This window comes from Cyanistes caeruleus, chromosome 3 (assembly GCF_971803275.1).
Source record: "Cyanistes caeruleus chromosome 3, bCyaCae1.hap1.1, whole genome shotgun sequence".
NCBI lineage: Eukaryota > Metazoa > Chordata > Aves > Passeriformes > Paridae > Cyanistes > Cyanistes caeruleus.
The window spans coordinates 120,534,799-120,552,106 of record NC_141703.1 but is presented as its reverse complement, the minus strand read 5'-3'; the positions used below and the strand labels follow the sequence as shown (position 1 = coordinate 120,552,106).

The 17,308-nt window shown below is 39.4% G+C and overlaps 1 long non-coding RNA gene across 1 annotated transcript in view; it reads right to left on the bottom strand.

The window, feature by feature from the left end:
- LOC147654507 (uncharacterized) overlaps positions 1-2,505 on the bottom strand; it is a 40,206-nt gene extending 37,701 nt beyond the window's left edge. The window contains exon 1 of the long non-coding RNA XR_015285293.1: positions 2,406-2,505. This is a non-coding gene — a long non-coding RNA (uncharacterized LOC147654507). The remainder of the gene's footprint in view (positions 1-2,405) is intronic.
- Positions 2,506-17,308: the final 14,803 nt, after the last annotated feature.

Sequence of the window (17,308 nt, the reverse complement as noted above, 5' to 3'; positions counted from 1 at the left end):
CTTGTCCAGTTCCCTGGACACTCCATGGAAGTATTCTGATACAAACCTTTTTGGTGATGTGTATTATATTTATTTATATATTTATTTCATTAAGCTGAAACTTGTTATGTGCAGTATCTAATTCCTCCTTTCCATGTGAACTGGGGTGAGGCAGATGTGGCAGAGCAGACTTTGCACCTTGTCAGGATGAGAAGAGAATCCAGCAGATGTTGTGAACTTTGACTGCATGGTGGGTATTGATGACCTTGGTTGGGTGATTTTCCCAAATACAGGTCAATGCAGACAGAAGGGTTAGATTTTTGAGGAGATTTTAGGCAGATTCCTGCTACCTCACACCTCATGTCCTGCAGGTGATCTCAGAGGTCCTGAGAGTGTCTGCAATGTCTGCCCTTGCTGGGCTTGTGAATGTAACCAAACTGGGAAATTCCTGCCTTCTGAAAGATTCCTGCTCTTGGGCCTGGAATTTGAAGCCATTCTAAGTATGGGTTATGGAGAATGGAAACTTGAATGGAAGTGTAAAAATTCTGTTATAAAAAAGAGTGTAGAAAGATTTTTTTAAAGTATTGAACCTTTTGCTCAAGGTTTGAGAATTGGGGAAAGTTTATAAATAATTTGAGCATTTTAACAACCTGACAGATGTAGAAAGAATGTGTTATGAATCAGAGTTTTGGGTAGAAATACCTGTGACCTGTCAGTGTGTGACCACAAAGTATGAGCAGAAGAAGTTAGAGGTGCCAGTCCTACTCCCATCTTTCTCCCCTCTTCCCTTTTTAAGAGCATTATGTTGCACTATCAGAAACCAACCTTGTTTTCCACCTTTAAAACTTGCTGCCAGTTAGATTTTTGTTTTATCCAGCAGAGAAGGAAGCAAGACAAGGATCCAGATCTGAGAAACAGGTGATGTTTTTTCCTAGGTTTAACTCCTTTTCCCCCCCATATGCATCCCTGAATGTAAGAAAGAATTTTAAAGCCAAGAGTGCCAAGTGAGCTGCTCTGTGGCTGTAGAGAAAATGGTGGTGTCAACTGTTCCACTTCTTATCACATCACACAAAGAAATCCTTTCACTTGAGTTAACATTGTCCTGAGTGAGTGACAGGAGCAGGGGAGGGAGAGACGTGGAGCTGCATGGGGTCAGGATGTGGAATGTCTTTAGGATTCAGGGCAAGGCTGGGAGAGAGCACGGCTTCAGAAGGTTGTTCTGGGGTCAGGAACCAGTGCTGAGCTGCAGACACCTCCCTGCTGTGTTTGCATTTCCCAGCCCTTCCCTGGCTCACAGCTTCCCTCAGGAGTGACGCCTGCACTCCTCAGCATCTCCTGCCCGAGCGCTCCTGTGGAGCCTGGCACCTCTGGTGACATTAAAGGCTTTGCTCCACTTTCCTGCCTCATGCAAAGACAGGTGAGACTCACCAGAGACTGCTGGGGACAGAAACTGGGGCTGTCTCACTGTTTTACACCAAGGAGCAGAGAGGAGAATTGTTCTGGGTGTGCCCGAAGTTAGAAGGCCACGTACACTGCTGAAATCCTTACCTGCAGCAGAACTCACTGGCTGAGGCACACACTTTCAATAAAGTGAGCCTTCAGTTATGCCTTCCAGCTGGAAACATTTAAATCATTCAAAATCAGGTAACCACTCACTTTCAATCATTCTTCACACATGCCTTGTATTCCTGTGACTTGTTTATTGTTTATTCTGATGTATTACTTTGCACTGTAAATATATACATCTTGATTTGTCAAGTGTCTCGGTAGCTAATATGCTGCTATACCTGGGAGAGACATTTTCATAAACAAATATTTACAGCAAATCTTATATTCTTCTATATCGTGATATAGAAATACTTTATTTGTTTGTATTCTGCTCAGAATACATCCACTGGGACAGTGATTAAAGAAATACATCTGGGGAAATGAAGGCCTAAAACACAGGAAGCTGCAAACATAAACACCTAGTGGCTATTGCAGTCCTGATAACAGGCAGTAAAGTCACCAAGCAAGAGAAACTGGGTGGCCTTCACTGTCCATTTGTCTGCTCCTGTGTGTGCAGCTATGAAAATAAGGGTCTTTGTTTTCACTTGGACATCAAGAGCACTTCTGGCATGTGAAAGCAAGTTCTCTTGATGGTAACAGCTTTTGTTGCCTTTTATAGGCCTCAACTCTCACAAAGCAGTCTTTCTTCATGGTTTTCTTTATGAAACTGGTTGTTTTAGCATGTGTGTATTTCTCAGGTATGGAAAAAGAGAAGTAGCAAAGCAGAACCAGGTGACAGCACCAGTTTCTGTCTGATCACCTACAAAGGCCTTGCTGGGCCTTTTTTAACCATGCACACCCAAGGACCCCTGTCCACAGAGTTTCTGAACTTTTACAGACCACTCCCACCCATTGGTGCTTGTCAAGTTTCTCCTCACCTCTGCTCTGTCTTCTGAGCTTGGAGACATCCCTGAGCCTGGTGTATCTTTGAGACTGCACTCGTGCTGCCTTACAGGGGGCAAAATCCTAGGAAGGTCTTAGCAGGGTCAAAAATAAACTAAGCAGTGATTTAAAGTCATGTAAAAGCACCCCACTTATCCCTATTATTCCTTTTGCAGAGGAACTGCAGTGCTGACTTTTTTGTTCTTGTCATGAATGCTGTGGAGGTCTTTTATTTTAAGGGTTTTTTTTGTGTTTATTTCATCTCTGCATTAACAAAGTGAAGCAGATGGTTGTCTGTCATCTTCTTTTTTAATATATTTTTTACACACATCTATGCCAGCTTCAGAGAGATAATTGTGAAAAAGCTTTGTCTTACAAAGCAGGTCTTTTCATGTATAAATGGATTTTGAATATACTCGTGTGGCACAGTCACAGATGGCACTTTCTCAAAGGGATCAAGGCAGCTTTTAACCATCAGTGAGGGGAATGGAGTTTTTTAATGAATCTTGAGTAGTGAAAGCTAATGTATCTTTTGAAAACTAAGTGACTGAAATAGATTGTGCTTCTTTGAGATGATTTATGGTTTTTCAGAGCTTTTATATATATATATATATATATATATATATATATATATATATATATATATATATATAAACCAAGTCAAAAAGCCCGAAACAGCAAAAAAAACTCAAATCCCTGCAAAAAAATAACCAAGGCCCAAACTCTCTTTTCCCTAATTCTCCTTAATCACTGGTATTCCAATAAAGAAACATTGCTTGAATGAAATTTAAATAGGATCTTACCCCCAAATAAATGTATTCGATGTTAATTACTAAACTTCAGCCTCTTTAATCTCCAGTATTTTTATTTACTTCTGATGACACTGATTATTTACTTAACATGAAGGATTTGTGAGCCCAGAATCCTTTTTTCCAGATGCATTAGTTGGCTTAATTAAAGCCACTCGGTTTTTCTGCATCCATCAGTCCTCATTAAAGTTATTTGTTTAGTTCAGTTAGCTGAGAGGTGCCTAGAGAGAACAATCAGTCCTAGGCAAAGAAAAGTCTGAATCTGTGACCCTGAATTTGGGAGATAGGGATCCCCAGAAGCGTCCTGTGAGTAAAGCCTCTCCACAGAGTGGACATTTGCTAGGCAGAACAAATTTTAGGAAGTACATTTTTGAGAACTTTTTTGTTTAAGACATGACAAATTTTTCTAGTGTGTGATTGTTGATGGTAAAAAAAAAAAAAAAGGCAGTGATTGCTATTAGAAACCATTAAGCATCTACTTTGCTGGACTTTATTTCCTCTTGGAAGGATGGGTGAGGAGGAAATCACAGCCTCCTAAAGGTATTTCAGATGAGACATCCAAAATCATGAATTGTTGCTGAGAAGGACATGTTCTCTTACCATGTTTCATTTCAGTTCTTCAGCACTTACACATTCAATCCCAGACATCTCCAGGTACCCAGGGACTGCTCCTAGTAGTTTCTATTTCCACACAGTAGTAGAAAGAGAGGGCACAGCTTGTTTTTCAATTAGGAATGTCCTAAAGTAATATAAATAAAGATAACATTGAGAACACTAGATTGGGGTATTTAATGAACTCCAGATTTTCAGAGCAGGCATTCAGTTACTTGCCACATAGTTCTAAGAGCTTCTGAGTTATCAGCAATTTAAATTTTGGCACACTTCTTTGGGTATCATATCTCTGTCTTCACATGCTAAAAGTCACATTTCAGACTCTGGCTCAGTGTTCCCAAGTGCAGAATTGTATTAAACTGCAGTGTTTGAAGTACAGTGGACATCAAATTCATCAAGAGTTCTCTCTCCCACTTGTTCTCAAATTTCACTGATCACATTTAAGTATTTAAATAGGTTAAATGATACAAGGCCTGAACAAAATTAGAATATTGATTAATACTTAATATTTTCTGATCTCTGGGCTTTCTGTAAATCAGTATGACTCTTGAAGGAACCATATTTAATATCTGAGAAGTACCTTTGCTTGTAGGGGTATATCTCTACAGAGACAGGCTTACTTTTCATAATTCAGAGTAACCTCGGTGGAATATGATGTCAAATAGAATCTCATTCCTTATTTAAAGTATCTAAAACTTTTAAATACATCCATGAGCAGAGCAAAAGGCAATGTATACCACATGAAAGATTTCTTGAGACAGTTCTGTGCCAGCATTATTTGAAACTCTCTTAACATATTCATGAGGTCTGAACACCACAGTATTCTTACCTTGTTACTGGTTTAATAACAGTATTCACTTTAAAAGTTAATTTTACTTTAACCTTTCTTTTTTATTATTAAATGGAGTTTGTTTCAAACCAGCCTGTGAAAATAATAGTGTATGTGTATTTTTGGTGTATCTTATTTGCATAGTAATAAAATATTAGACAGAACTATTAGCTGGATTTCTTCAGTGTGGTGGTTGGTGCTAGAGCTGAAGAGAAGAAAGTGCTATTCTATTTTGTTGCAAGATGCCTTGTGCCTTTCAAGTGTTAGGTTTCTGTCTTGAGATCTATCTAAATAAATAAGAAATAAAACTAGATGTGTGAAATCCCGAATGTAGTTACACAGAAGGTCAGGAAGGGATAGACAGCTCTTTATCACAGAGAACATTTTTCACAAGTATCACATCCCAGACCTCCAGTTCCTTAAATCTATCCCTTAGTCTTCAAGGGAGATCTCCAAAGTGCTTTTGAAGTCCAGGATGTAAAATCTATAACTGCTCCTTACTGAAAAACCAGGGGAGCAACAGAAGCATCAGTGCAGTGGCCCAGTAAAATCCACTGAGCCCCCTCGTGCTGTAAATTCTGTCCCTTGGCTTCAGGGCCTGTCACATCTGCCCTTGCTGACACCAAGGGCTGCTCTGAGCACCACCTGCTCCTTCTGAGGAACCTGAGACATAGATTTCATGTATTTATATCAGTATAATTCCTCCTGTTAGTCACACCAGTTCCACTGACATCTCATTCTTCACATGAAGAGGAAAGGCCTTTTTCATCCATTGTCCATTTTTCCCCATTCTCACTTCATGCTCTGAGCATTTCCCTTCTGTTGGCTCTGGAGTCAGGGACCCATTTTGGACAGATATAACTCACAAAGGGGTTCTATTGTATCTGCTGGACATGGTTTTAAGGAACAATCTGGATGTTATTCTTCAAATTGTCTTTTGATATTTGCACTGTCTGATGTTTCTGGTTATGTGGGATGGTATTTCTTCATACAGAATACTTTGGCTGTATGAGCTTTATTGCTTTATTAAAAAACATTAACTTTTTTTCTAATGTTTCACATTTTCAATTAAGAATCTATTTCAAAGCAAAGTTCATATTTATTCAGCAGCAGATTGTAAAGATAATTTCCTGTCAAATCTTCTTCCCACAGAACAGGGTTTAGCTCTTCCTGTGCTTTAATATTCAGAGGTCCACTTTGTTTTCAAAAGAGGCTAGACTTTGGTTATTAGTGCACACTTAGGAGTCTGAAATAATACTGCAGCTTTTCTGCCAGTGTGGACAATAGGAGTGGAAGCAAACAATAAAATCCACTGTGTGCATTTTAGTTATGTGTGCATAAGGAAAAGCAATTTCATGCTGGACTGTTCCCTCCTTTATGGAACCCAGCCCGTACCCAGCTCAGGAGCTCAGGTAACATTTAGAGAACATCCTGTTGTCTTGGGAGTCTTCCATTGCTGGTCTTCATCTCTCAAATATTGCATTGCATTTGCAGGAGCCTGAAATTCTTTCCTTGCTCTAATTTCAAAATAAAATATCTGAACTTTTGAAATGCTGTCTCTGCTTTCTCAGTTGCCATTTAAATGCAGAAGGTATATATGTGGTTAATATGCAGAGTGTCTTCACAAGCAAATTAGGAGCTGGTTCTAGTGAGGAGAGGGTGAAGAGGTTTGATACAAATTCATCAGCAGAGTGGAACATTTATTGTGAGCATGTTTTTGAAGAGTTTATTTCCTCCTATGCATGTCTTTAACTGTGGAGGTAAATTTTGGTTTGAATACAAGATAAATTTTGTGTTAAAATGATTGTATTTCCCAATGTTAAATGCTAAGCATTTATTAATTTCTCAGATATTAACCCAAATAATTTTCTGATTTATAGCAGTTTGTCACCTACATCTGAACACATTGCAGAGTATGAAAGGTAGTAAGATTCCAGAGGAATAAGGAATGAAATTTATTCCAGATATAGGAAAATAGAGAGAAAAACTAAAACATTTTCAGTTCCACTCCGTGAGTATTTTTCTATTTTTTCTATATATATTCTATATCTATGTATATTTCTATATCTTTTCTATTCACATGTCTATTTTCAAAGTGTATTAATTACCAGAGCTAGTAATATATTCAGACACTTTTCATTAGTACTGCTTTTATCCCCATGTAGAAGAAAAAAAAAAACCCAAACCCCTCATAGCAAATAAATAGAGATTTAAAACATTACCAAAACACCAAAGCTACAGGGAAAGCTGTGGAATTTGGTGGCCAATGAAGATGCAGTTGTGTTTTGTTTCTGATTCCTATCCCTCTCAAAAAAATCCAACCAAAACCAATCCTCCACCCCAAACCAAAAACCCAACCTCAAAATCCTCTCCTCCCACCCCCACCCCAAAAAAACCCCAAACACCCCCCCCCCCCCAGTAAAAAGCCCCCAAACCACAGCTCTGCACACAAGAACAGATCAAACTGGGACCAAAACCAGCAGAACCTTCGAGAAGAGTGCAAGGCTGGAAGTTCTGTGCCTTAGAAATCCACATATTTAAACTTCTAGAAAAGAGTGGAGCTCAAACCATGGCTGCAGAGCCTCAAATCAGATTCTTGTCAAGTTCAGCTCCACATCTGAGTTTGTATCTGTCAGATGTGTTCATCTCTATGAAAAGATCAAAATGAAACCTGGTATTCAATGTCCAGGATGTCTGTAAGCCTTCATCCACATCAAATTCTGAAGGGTTTTTCCTCCTCTTATGGTCTTCAAGATTCCTCAACCATTTATTGTACCTAGAATTTCCCCAAGAGAACAGGAAATGTTTATGTCTAGTGGGTCAATATTTTTCTGCTTTAAAAGATTTATTCAGTGGAATATATGCAAAATTTAACATTAAGTGCACTCTTAAGCCCTTGAAATGAAGCCTGTGCTTGTGCACTTTAATGAGTAAAAATGCTTTTCTAATGAAGGAATAAATACATAGTTAAGACACAAGAAGTGGTCTGGGATTGACTGAAGAACATTGCTGCTGCTGCTGTGAGTAGCAATAATAACACTTGGAATTATTGAATAATATATAGTGCTCTGGATAACATCAGTGCTCCAATTCCACTCTTTGGGAGATGTAATATTTTTTCTTTATTCTCTCCATCTCTTAAGGACATTTCTTCACTTCCCTTCCATCTCCCCGCTGCCCAGGATATTGATACAGTGTATTGATATTGTACATGGCAGAACTCTTCTGCCAATGACATCCTTTTGTCTGACAGGTGACTGGGGGAAACTTGAGCTCCTATTTGAGATTTTATTTTGCTGGTATTTTGGTTAGGTGCAGAACACAGAGCAGAACTTGAGCTATTCATACAGATTTGAAGAAGCTTTCCAATGCTCCTGCAGTTGTTCTAGCATTTAAAATATTTAGTATTCTGCAGTATTTTATCAGAATATGAAATATATATGCAATTCAATAGAAAAGCAAGATTCACAATGAAAGGCAATATGCTTTGAAAGATAATTGTGAAGCAGGAAAAAGAGTTTCCATTTTAGTTTCTGTGGGGTTTGATCTGACCTGATTATTTAATACATGAATGGAAATCTGTGTTGTTGTTTCTTGCTCTGAATTGAAGAGATCAGCTGGCTCAGCTCTGAGCCACAGAAACCCCTCCAGGTTGTTGGCAAGCCCTAGGGAGGGGATATTTGTCTGGGATCGATGCAGTTTCTCTTCACAACACCCTACAGACTGTGACAGAAATCCAGTCTATGACACTGCTGAACTGTTTGGTCTCTAGCTCTGCCTTTTTGTGCAGTTTTGCTGACCATGAGAATCCTCCAGAATACCACAGGACTGCATTTGGTTCAGTGTGTGACAGCAGTAGCTGCTGAGACCAAATCAATTATTATATCAAATTATGATTATCTCCATATAAAAACATGTAAATTGGGATAGTTATGCAAATGATGTTTTTTTCTATTTGTAAGCCAGCTACTGGCAGTTTTAAATAGTATATAATTCATATGTGAAAGGGCAGTGAAATATTGTGCTATGATAAGCAAGGTACAGCTGGGGCTCTGAAAGCAGTTTCACAACAACAATATCTTTTAATCTGAGAGTTCAGAATGTGTCTTAAAGGTTATTTGAAGATATTCTTGTATGGTAAATGTGTTCTGGTATTAAATACAGCAGGTACAGGAGGACCTTTCACTGTGTTCCAAGACAGGTTTTACCATCTGTTTCCTTTTGATAGCTCATTATCTGTCATTATATTTAATTCTGCGGTGGTGGAAATCTTTATATCTGATTTTATTGTATTTTATTGTATTACTAAAATACTATTTTATACTTTAAAGATTTCTAGGTACTTTCTTTAGTGTTAGAATTACTTACAGTGTTGGAAAGATCTGTGGTGCTGTTTGATGTTTTAAATCAATTTTCCAAGGAGCAATAAACTGAACTAAACCAAAAGCTACAAAGTTTTTAATTTGATTAACCAGGTTAACTGTGATTAACTATTGTTCCTCTCTCTCACGTGCACCACCAACCTCCCTTAGGTAATTACTGTGCTGCACAGCACACTCTCTACTATTCCAAAATATGTTATCTGATTGAAAACATCTTAAATATGTGGGCACATTATCTTGAACTTGTTGCCAATGCAATAGGAATACTAATATTTCCAGTGATCTATCATTTGGGCTTCTCATTTATTGCTCCACATTAAAGTTATAAGCTCACATGTGAATGCTAAAAAAAGCATCCAGAGCTTTTTTCCACTAGAAATAAATAAAATATCAACACTAAATCACAAATAGTTGGAAACTTTTCAAGGAACTGCAATGACAAAAAACTGAAGTGCAGGTTGCAAGGTCCAATGCTGACAAACAGCTGTTTCCTCAAAGCTGGTACAGGCAAAATGAACATTTTCAAGCTGCACTGCAGGCTTTTGAGAAGATTATTGCAGCCAGCAGCAATAGTCACATACTTCAATTTGCATTTTAATAAATGAGTAATTGATTTTAAATATCTGTAAAAAATCTTCTCTTCTAAAAATCTGAGCAGTGCCTTATCTGGTGTTGAGAAAAAGCAGCATTTTAACTGGTTTGAACTCAGCAGCTCTGAGGCCTCCTGGTTTCTGTGGGTTCCACTGACGATGGGTTTCTCTCACTGCCTTTACAGTCGTGTGTCCCTATATCCAAATGACAGGCTACATAGTGAGAAGCTTCTGGACATTTAAAAACATGGACAAGCTAATTTTGACAGGGTTTTTATGTTCAGCATATGAATATGTTTATCTTGAGCTACTAACATCTACACAATAAAATGGTACAGTTTTCTTAATGGAAAGACAAAACCTTGGACTAACACCTTTGAAAATTACAGACATTCTAAAAAGATATAAACCAAAAATTGTGCTGCTTCTTAGCACATGCTGGACATCTTCCTGAAAATGTTGCATGACCAGTTTCAGTGAGCAGAGTGGTCATATCAGGAATGACAGTGTGAAAATCAAGGGCAGACCTGCAAGCTGTGGTCTTGTTCCTTTCCCGTTAAACCATCTGCTGCCCTCCACTGAATCTCTCATTAACATCCTGTATTTCCCCTGGAGAAGGAGCAATGAATGGCACTGTGATCAATTCATATCTGTCATGCAAAACAATTTCATTTTTACTACAAATTTATTGCCCATAGTTGTAATTTAAAATACATATTTAAATCTCTGTAAAAACCTTCAAGTGGATTTGGGGTCCTGTGTATTTTGCAATCCCACCTAAGGCAAAGCCATTTGTAATGACTCTGAGACTCACTTCTTTTCTCAGCCCTCTAGTGTCTCACTAGCCCAGACTGGTTAAAGAAGGAAATGAGATCTTTAGCATTGTCAGAAAGGGCTCCTGCTCTCCTGCAGCTCCAGGAGCCTCATGTGGTGTGCAAGCTGCCATTTGGTTGATTTGAATTTTGTATTTTTTTTTTTTAATCTCAGTGTGATGGGTTTACCCCAGCCAACACCTAACATTTCCCCACATAGTGACAAAACTTCTTTTGAGATAAACAGGTGAAGAGGGAGAAAAAACCTCCCAAGATAATGATGTGAAGGCCATCACTAACCACTTCCCAAATGCAGACATAATAATATAAATAATAAATAATAAAATAGCTCTAGCCAGCCTCTGAGCAATGTCTGCTTTCTCAAAACATCCCTTTATTGCTGATCATGATGTTGTACAAGATGGAGCAGCCCTTTGCTCAGTTTGGGAGGGCTGTCCAGCTTGTGTCCCCACTCAAATTCCTGCTCACCTCCAGCCTGCTCATTGAGGAGTGGCAAGGAAGAGAGCAAGCCCTGAGGCTGTGCAGGTGCTGCTGGGCAGAGCAGAGCCCCAGCCAGAGGCAGTCATACAGCTCCACATTCAAATGTAGAACACATTCAATGACTCCCACAGAAAGCCATCGACAGTGCAAAGGGCGTGGATGGATGGTCAGACCAAAAGGGAATGAAACTCATGTTTTGCAAGTCATTTCCAGGGCTTACATCCCATCTGTTCTTCCTGGTGTCAAGCAGATAATGTAGTATTGATATTATCTCTATTAAGCTGCTTGTTTTCTAGTATAGAACAAGGCAAAAGAAAACTTCTGTGTCCCTTTGTAATTTCATTCTATTGAGCAAGAGTGTTTAAGGGAAAAAGGCCTGCCTCATAATCACTGATGCCAGCAGTTTCCAAATCGTTGGTCTGATTGTGCTTTAGCTAAATACGTTGGTGATTTGCCTGCATGTGGAGGGAAGCATTGCAGGGAAAGGTGGCAAGCTAAGAAATTAGAATTATTATCTCCAGTTCCTTTCTGCAATTTGTTGTTATAATTAAATCACTAGAGCATATTATTGGGAGTGTATTTCTAATAGACTGTAGTGTCTGTTTCTCTCACTGCATACCTGTCTGTACAGCATTCTGAGGTCTGCTCATGTGTTACTGTTCTTTATTATCACCTCTGAATTGTTCCCAGTGAATTCTACTTGGAGGTTTTCTGCAAGTTTTCCACAGAGTTTGGCCACTGCAAAGTGCTGGTGGGAATGTTCTGGAATATCTTCCTTCTGCTCACACCATTCTGATATCAGATAGTCCAGTGCTCTTGGTGCAACCAAATATCCATTGCCTTTCCTCAGGAATGGACTGTGGGATCTTGGATCAGAAATGGTCATTAGCATTGTGGGTGCATTCAGTCCTTAAGCTGTTATAGTGCAACAAGTTCACTGAACCATTATCTGTGTTGTATTCACACAACAGTGAATAAAGTCCTACCTTTGCTGAAATATCCACCCTGATACAAGTTTGTGTTGTAAAGATCCACAGATGACAATTTGCTTACCTGTTATTTAGAACAGAAAATTTTTCTATTCTAGACAAAGAATAAAACAAGTCTTAAAAACCAGTCACTGAATGTATTTTTAATTATTTTTATTTAGGCTCAGGCTATCCTCCAAAAGGAGCTTGAGCTAAATTAACCTTCTCTACCAACAGTAACTCAAGCAATTTGAATAATTGCATAGATGCTTTTCACAATCACCCACTCCCAGATGAAAAGGTTCAGCCTTCTCTGCATGATGTGTGTATCAGCCATCTGATACAGGAAGGATCCTGTCTGAATCACAAAGCATCAATCTGAGTGTGCTGTCCTTGGAGCAAATGGGAGCTTTTGATCAGAATGGCCACACTGCAAAACTGAGAAAAGCCCCAAACTCTGTGTGCTGAATGTGCTGGGTAGAAAAGGTGGATGTTCAGGAGTAGCTGCTGCTAAAGCAAAGGCTCTCATCATTGCTGCTGCTGACCTCTCCCTGTGAGAAAACTGTGTCAATTTTCCCATTTAACAATCTGAATGCCAGCCTTGTCTCTGTCTCTTGCCAGATCTGTCTCTGTTTAAATCCTCCTGCCAGGCAGAAGAGTAGAAACCTGTATTTGGTCTTGCTTCCCTTTGTAATTTGGTATCCTAAAATGCCTTTTGTGTGATCTTGGGATGGTACAGGTTATCCTGAAAATGGTAATATGCAGAGAGAATAGAAGTTAACATTTTCAAAACAAAACTTCAAAACCCCTTTCTTTTAAAGAAGCCTGCATATTTGAAAGGAGTCACTTTCTTGGCTGACTGTAATGGATTCAAAAGTGATGAGTATTGAATGAGCTGCCAAGCTCTGTGCACCACTGCAGATTTGTCTTTGGTAGCCTGTTGTCTGGCAAACTAACCCTGTCATGTTATTATCCTGAGAGATACATGACTTGTTGCTTCAGTAAGCTCTGATATTGTAAAAGGTTCCAGAATATAATTGGAATAGGCCTGAATGTTGTATTTGAGCACATGTGAAATGTACATGGATTTGATATGGAATCTAAATTTATTTACTGGCCTATTTCTAAAGGATTGGTCCCAGAAAATTTTGAGAAAAATGCAACTGTAGAATTATTTTGCATTTTCTCTAGAGATCTACTCTTTTACTTCTTTCTTCTTACCCTTTTTACCATGCTTGTCCTATAGAAATCTTATGCTGTGAAAAATAGCTTTTAATTATCTTGTTGTGTGGAAGTTGCTTCTTGGAAATAGATGGTGCATAAGTGCTAGTATTTAATTTCTTGTGATTGGAGTGGAAAATGTAGGTTAAAAAAAAGGGAAGGTTGCTGGCTGGATAGCAAAGGAAAGGAAATAATTGGTGAGTCTGTGAGCCCTGAGCACAGGGAGGGCAGGGGATGCTGAGATCGCCCTGAGCCCCTGACAGAGCCCATGCTGGAGCAGGAGGATGCCTGGGAGGAGGCTTAGAGCCTGTGGCAGGGCTGTGATGGAGCAGGTTGCTGGCAGGGCTGTGATGAACAGGTTGCTGGTACACCTGTGATGGAACAGGTTGCTGGTACACCTGTGATGGAACAGGTTGCTGGTACACCTGAGATGAACAGGTTGCTGGTACACCTGAGATGAACAGGTTGCTGGTACACCTGTGATGGAACAGGTTGCTGGTACACCTGAGATGAACAGGTTGCTGGTACACCTGTGATGGAACAGGTTGCTGGTACACCTGAGATGAACAGGTTGCTGTCAGACCTGCAGACCTGTGGACAGAGGAGCCCAGCCCAGAGGAGGTTTCCTGTCAGGACCCATGCTGGAACTTGACAGTCTGTCCTTGAAGGACTGTTCTCCCCCTGTTGGAACAGTTTGGGAAGAACTGAAGGAACCTGTCCCATGGGAGGGCTCCCACTTGGAGCAAAGGAAGGAAGGAGTCCTCTCTCTGAGCCTCTGCAGAAACAGGGTGTGATGGAGTAACCATCATCCCCATTCCTCTCTCCCTGCCCCACTGGGTGGGAGGAAGTAGATCCCAGGAGGAAGGGAAGGGTGGGAGGAAGGTGTTTTTCAGATTGGTTTTACTTCTTGTTATCCTCCTCTGGTTTTGACTGGTAATAAATTCAATTAATTTCCCCAAGCTGAGTCTGTTTGGCCCATGATGATAACTGGTGAGTGATGTGCCTGTCCTTACTTCAGCTCGTGGAGCTCTCATTGTATTCTCTCTCCCCTGTCCAGGTGTGGAGGAGAGTGACAGAGCACCTTTGGAGGGTGCCTGGAATCCAACCAGGGTTAAACCACCGCAAAAAACTACTTGACCTTAAAGATCCATTTTATGCCAGGGCCATATATTTCTGATATGCATAACTTAACAAATGTATTAACATAGAGATCAAAATTTAGATCAGTAAAAGTTAAGGGGTTTGGGGCAGAATTGCCACTGAACATAGGATGATAGCCCTTCTTGAAATTCTTAAGTGATCTAGCAGATATACATTCCAGTATCTCAGTATTTCACATCCCTGTTTCCTCAGAGATATTTTGGTGCTTGTGCTGCCTAAGGAGTTCACAACTTGCATTCTCCATCCTGATGTTGTACACCCAGGAACAGGGCATTAGTTCCAGGTTCAGGAGAGGAAAACCAGCTCCCAGTGCAGCACTGCAGCCCCACATGCAGCTCCCTAAACATGCAATTCACAGTGTCAGTTCTTGTTTACTCTGCTGAAAAATGTAAATATGAATTCCCCTCAACTGTTTTCTCTGTCAGTGTTGCTACACAGAAGGGAAACTTGGCAGCTGTATGACCCAGATTCCATGCTCTGGAATATTTTCCACTTGTAGAATCTGCTTGTTGGTTGCTCATTTAAGCAATGATATTTTCTGTTTCCTGAATTTTAATTGAACTGTTCTGTGCAAGCTGGTAATTACAACTATCCAATGCTTTTCTTTAGCAGAAGGTGCAGCCATAAATTATTATTCTAAGTGAGGAATTTCCTAATGACTCATAAAACTTCTCAGTAAACAGATTATATTATGGAGTGATATTATGCAAGAATTCTTGCAGAATGTTCTTTAGTTTCAGTCAAAATGCATAAAGGCTTATGAGGTAGCCTCACTCCCTATTTTAAATGGTATCTTGAATAGTTTTTGGCATCACTGATGAAGGTTGTACTGTGCAATGCACTCAAACTGAGTAATCAGGTGATCTGCAGTATTCATAAACCAGATCTGATGGCATTCTTAAATCTCCAAGTTTTAAAATATGCATGGATGGTGAACTGAGTCTTGTTTCTTGTTTAAATCCATACCATACATTAAGCACTTTCCTTGCTGTCTACTTTCATGCCAGGAAGAATTTCCCCCTCAGTACATTTATAAATGAGTTATAGGAAGGTCACTCTTTTCATTAATTATTTGCTGCAGCAAACAAAGTGATTTAAAGCTGTGTAATGTTTTTATTAGCAGGTTTCTTGCATTGTTAAGCAGAAAAGAAGAGGGAGTGTAGAAGTGACCCCACAGGTATAAATTGGGGGCTCACAGATACATTCTGCTGGCAGTTCTGATGGCAAAAGGCAGTCAGCATGTTAAACTTTATGTAGATAAAGCAGGCTATTACACAGTGAAATGTTTATCCATATCTTTTAGCTAATGTACTTTGTTGAAGATATAGTGTTTTATCTTAAATAGAGTGCCTATTTTTTTCTAAAAACTGTCACATGTTGCCTAATCTTTGCTGGTAGGAAGTGTGAGATTTAGCTGTTCATAAACTCAGGGCAATTCTCTTTCAGTCCAAGTTACTCTCTGTATTTGAGCAAACAACATGTGACCATCTCATTAAGATCAAACTCCTTTTGTACTTCTACAGCATTACTGAGATGCTTTGTGTTTCCTTTGATGTAAAAGATCCCCTATTTATTAATAATTCTGTTGATGTAACAGTTCTTGTGGCTCAGGTGAACCCCATGGGATGACAGGAAAATGAAGTTTATGAGAAGCAGAGTAAACCTTGCTGTGAAGTAGGTCAGGCAAGGTGAAACTGGTGCAAAGTAAAAGGAGACTGGAGAACAAGGTCTGTTTCAAAATAAAAAAAAAATCATATTAGAGATCTATTTGACATGCCTTGACCTAGAGCTTAATTTAGATTTAAAAATGATAATAAAATAAATTGTTGATTATGGACACATTGTGGCCAATGCCTTGTCTTTTTCAGTAAAAAAAGTTCTTTATTCTTAGAATAAAAGTGAGGTGTTCTAGGTCAGGTCTGTAATTTAAAATGGGCAGGGAAAGCAGACATTATTCATTTGGACTTCACTGGTAAATGGCAACAGCAGTTTCTGAGCTGTGAGTTTCTTTCTGTGAGAACTGTTATATTGATAATTGATAGTGATGGACAGAGAAAGATTGGGGCAATCCCTTCTACCAAGAAGCCTTGGCATTGTCTGAACTTCAAACAGGTGAGAGTAAGGATGAGTGTGTGTGGCACAGGTCCATCTCTGACAGAAAATCTCTGAGCCTGATAATGAACTTAAAACTGTTTTGAGAATACAGAGACAGGTCAAAATTGTTCTAGCAGTGGTGAGTGGAGAAAATGCCAGAGGTAACCACATTAATAAAATATTGTGTGGGCTGCTACATATCAGAACCCAATGGCTCTTCTGCCTCTAACCACATCACCTTTCTCCCTGCAAGTCAGGTCAGACATTTCTGATGTTTAGAGATGTAAAACTATTCTGACTCTGTAGCAGAGCTTGCCAGCACAAGATCTGCCAGGAGAATACTCAATGCAAAGCAGCTGGAAACAGTTGACATTGTTGTTTCATTGGCATGTTCTCCAGAATGAAAGAATCAGATATGGATCACCAGCAGGCTTTATCACCAGCAGACCTTTATCACCAGCAGGCCTTTTGCTGGCAATAATAATGAATTTTGAAGAAAATACCAAAACACCTCAGTTTTGAGGGTAGACTGTATTATGGGGTTTTGATTTGTGTTTCTTGAATGAGTCTGGTGTTCAGCTCCATATTTCTTATCCTTTCTCCTTTTTCATTCTCCCTCTCTTCCCCTCCCCAGGAAGGAAAGGAAACAATAGAACCATGTAACCAAGCAAACTAATTTTCGACCATCCAAGTACCAGGCTGCAGTACTCTGTAATAGTCACATATAATAACATGGCTGCACTGATGAAAGTGTTGTTTTACTTTGCTATCTCACTCATCATGCTCTTTCAAGGGTTAATTTTCATAGCACTCAGAAACCTGCACAAAACTTCATGTATATGTATATGAATAAATGGCAGTGTAGGTAACCTGAAGCACTTAGGTATAAACAGCTCTGCTATATACACACCAAGTTCACA